Consider the following 4357-nt stretch of genomic DNA (forward strand, 5'->3'; position numbering starts at 1 on the left):
CGTGGATTCGTGGAGCACGTTCTTTGGAAATACAGCAACGCAGCTGAGATCCGGCATGGGACCAGCGAGTTGATGTTCATGACAGCGATGGTCGGCTTTCGAACGAAGACACATCTCAAGCGATCATGTGACAAGTTCTTGCAGACAGTGAAAGTAAAATGCCACGACGACCCCTGACGCTGAACTGCAAACCACGCCATCGCTTCGCATGGTCAGTGTGGGGATTGAACCCACGACCTTGGCGTTATTAGCACCATGCTCTAACCAGCTGAGCTAACCAACCAACGCAGATGCCTATATTGCCAGAGCTCAAAACCACGATGGCTGTTCATTTTCTGCTTCACATCGATCGCACGATCGTCTGAAGTGTTTCCTTTCATTGCAAAGCTTTTCAACAAAAAAAAGTTTACTTTCCCGAACGCGCATACTTGAGTTAACCATTTGCTCTGATATCCAAAATTAAGCACAATGTCCGGACGCATGCAATTTCAATCGCAATGCCACCAGCTCAGCTGCAGCTTGTCATGTTGACAAACATCGTCTGAAGAAACGTACTTTCAAAGGTCGCACACTGTTCTTCTGGATACTCACAGACCTTTGGAGTCAGGGTTATGTGCTGCTGATAAACTGCTACGAACCTTATGACAAATGCATTTGAATTGTAATCTAACAGTGGGATTCTTTCTGCTCCCGAACGACGCAGTTGCTTTGGTGTCAGCAACAGCTCAGAAGTCAATTGTACGTTTTGCTCAAGGACTCATATTGCTTGTGCAATCTTCGTTTGACAGCATATTTTGCAAGTTATCACGCCTTCCTGCAGCGTTTATCAGCGACAGATCAGCTGCTAAGATGATTGCTTCAGACAGCATGCTACATCCTCCATTTGAAAATGGAAAAGGTGCAAACGTTTACAGGCTGAACACGCACTCACGCGTCAGAGGCTGGGAGCTGATTTTACGGAGGTTTTCCAATCATGAGGGCATGAATCGGGTAAATAGACGACTTCCTTTCGGTCAGATGGGGCATTGCAAAACGAGAGGGTATAAATCTGGGGGTGCAGGAGGGTGAGAATTCGAAAGGCAGTGAGGGCCAACGGTGCACGCAGAAGGTGGTGCGTTTCTGGAATAACTTTCCAGACGATCTGGTGATGGATGGTATAATTCCAATACTTTTAAGGAATCTGGACGTGTATTTGAAAAGGAAGGGTTTCGAGAGAAATGGCTCAAGTGCATGCAATCGCGGCTGGATCAGTTGAGGCTATCTGTTTGGAATGGACGAGTTCGACCAAAGATAGTGCGGGTGAAATGATAAAAAAGATAAATAAAATAAACGAAGTAAAATTGTCTGAAGTTGTTGAATTCAAACTACTTCAGGAAATTTTATTTCAATTATTTTATTTATCTTTTTCAGTTGTGTTTTTTTCACTGTTCTGTACCTCTTATTTCTTGATTGTCTCTCTTTCTCTCACTCCCCACTCTCTCAATAACTTTTTCCTCTCCTCTTCCCGCTTTGCTACCCTTCTCCCCTCTTTTCCATTTTGTCTCTGCTTCACCCATCCCCCACATATTTTGTCACATAGCACTGTCTTCAGATTGCCTCATTCACGGCTCCTAATCTCCCTTTAATCACTCCATGCACTGTCATTATCACCTTTGCATCTGAAGCCTTTACTCACCTTCTGTCAGCCTGGTATAAATAGCTCCCTAATTCTCCCCCTTTTTTAATCTTTAACAAAGGTTCAGTTAGACTCCAAACGTCAGCTCTTTTCTCTCCGTGCAGATGGTGCCAGACCTGCTGAGATTTTCCAGCATTTTATCTTTTTGTGTCAGATTCCAGAATCCGCAGTAATTTGCTTTTATTAATGGTGCTATGATGTTGCTGGTGATATGACAAATCCAGTGTGGATGCGTAAGAGGTGAGCAAGCATGAGGGTGAATTCCCTCTGGAAGTCGTTTGACAAGTATTAACAGAGATCCAGGAAAATAACATGAACGAAGCTTTGATTTGAATTGAAGCCTGAACTCTGGTTCTCCTCCGAGACTGTGCCTGGTCTGCTTAAACTGCATATATTTCATGTTTTGCATTTGATTGTGGACACAATTGAGACTGATTGATTTGCTGCAGACAACATCCACCAATCATCACGGGTACGGCGATCAAGTCGTGTGTCTAACCCTGTCAAATGTTTTATTGCGCGGGTGAGGCTTCCTGCATCGTGGATTCGTGGAGCACGTTCTTTGGAAATACAGCAACGCAGCAGAGATCCGGCATGGACGAGCGAGTTGATGTTCATGACAGCGATGGTCGACTTTCGAACGAAGACACATCTCAAGCGATCATGTGACAAGTTCTTGCAGACAGTGAAAGTAAAATGCCACGACGACCCCTGACACCGCACTGCTAACCACGCCATTGCTTCGCATGCTCAGTGGGGGGATTGAACCCACGACTTTGGCGAGATTAGCACCACACTCCAACCAGCTGAGCTAACCGAATAACGCTGCTTGCGAGGCGAAAGCAAATCCCTATATTGCCAGAGCTCAAAACCACAGCGGCTGTTCATTTTCTGCGTCATATCGACCACACGATCGTGTGAAGTATTTCCTTTCGTTGCAAAGCTTTTCAACAAAAAAAGCATTTACTTTCCCGAACGCGCATACTCGAGTTAATCATTTGCTCTGATATCCAAAATTAAGCACAATGTCTGGACACATGCAATTTCAATCGCAATGCCACCAGCTCAGCTGCAGCTTGTCATGTTGACAAACATCGTCTGGAGAAACGTACTTTCAACGGTCGCTCACTGTTCTTCTGGATTACCACAAACCTTTGGAGTCTGGGTTATGTGCTGCTGATAAACTGCTACGAACCTTATGCCAAATGCATTTGAATTGTAATCTAACAGTGGGATTCTTTCTGCTCCCGAACGACGCAGTTGCTTTGGTGTCAGCAACAGTTCAGAAGTCAATTGTATATTTTGCTCAAGGAGGGGCATGAATCGCGTAAATAGACAAGTTCAACGAACGCATTTTCGCATCTCACGTGATCAATAAGTCTCTAAAGCGCATCTTCTCCACTTTTCATAACTCCTTGAACACCACCCCTTCAAGCGTAGCAAGGATAGAACCCGGTGTCCTCCCCTTCCACTACATAATTTTTTGTCTCCAAGGCCATTTATAGCACGTACAAGCAGACACCACCACCAGAGATATATTTCCCTCCCCGCTCCTCTCTGCGTTCTGCATAGGCCATTCTCTCCGCGACTCTCCCGTTAGGTCTGCAGCCACCAACAACCCAGCAGCCATTCCCGGCACATTCCCCTGCCAAGGGAAGAGGTTTAAGACTTGTAACCACACCTCCTCCCTCATCTCTATCCAAGGGCCTAAAGGATAATTTCACATCTGGCAATGATTTTTCAACACATCCAGCAAGCTCATCTGGTGCGTTCATTGCTCTAGCTCTGGTCTCCTCTATACTGGGGAGTCTTCGCGCCAACTAGAATAGTAGGTGATCTCTTCAGAAAGCCTTCAGAAAATTCAAGAAATCTGTCTGCATGCAAACCTTGCTTTTTAACATTGGTGGATGTTTTTCGGAAATTTCTATCACTCTGGCCAATCGGGAGAATCATTTAATAATTTGAAACATTGTCAATTATTTGCATGAATGTTTATTTGTTTGAGTAGCCATCATTTGGACGTGCTGGTATTGGACTGGAATGGACAAAGTGAAAAATCACACAACGCCAGGTTATCGTCCAACAGGTTTATTTGGAAACATTGCTTTTGGTGCCCATCACCTTTCAAAGGTGGTCATGCAGAATAAGACCATAAGACACAGAATTTATATCCAAATATGTGCAGTGTCATGAAGATGTGATGATACATTAAACAATCTTATATCAAGTCATTCAACTTTTAGAATGGGATGTGTTACTTTCTGTTTTCTTGATATGTAAAACGCAGGACGTCGATTAAATAACATTATCAAGCAACGTGTCTCTTCGAAAAATAAGTGTCATCTCAGCTCAGACAATGCATTGAGTTGTGAGGCCTGTCTGTGTCCCAATGCTGAGTTAGTCTGGTTCTATTAATAAAGTGGAATTTACGGAGTTTTACATGGATTCATGCAGTTTTTGAGCAAACTAAAATATGATCGTACAGAAACAAATTGACCCCATAAACTCATATGTCTGCGAGGGCAAGAGAGGCAGCGTGAGTTTGTGAACATGAGTGTGCGTGCATGTGATAGAGACTGTGTGTATATGTGTGCGTGTGGGCTTGGTTAAGTGTTTGTTAGTCTGATGGGTTATAATGCTGTGAGAGTGTGCATGAGTCGGAGGGAAAGTGGGAAGTGTAAT

General features: G+C 44.1%; 1 non-coding gene across 1 annotated transcript; it reads right to left on the reverse strand.

Annotated features, from left to right (window-relative positions):
• Positions 1 to 209: 209 nt before the first annotated feature.
• trnai-aau (transfer RNA isoleucine (anticodon AAU)) lies at positions 210 to 283 on the reverse strand. Its single transcript has one exon. It is a non-coding gene; the product is annotated as a tRNA-Ile (tRNA).
• Positions 284 to 4357: the final 4074 nt, after the last annotated feature.

Source organism: Chiloscyllium punctatum, chromosome 43, assembly GCF_047496795.1.
Source record: "Chiloscyllium punctatum isolate Juve2018m chromosome 43, sChiPun1.3, whole genome shotgun sequence".
NCBI classification, from domain to species: Eukaryota; Metazoa; Chordata; class Chondrichthyes; order Orectolobiformes; family Hemiscylliidae; genus Chiloscyllium; species Chiloscyllium punctatum.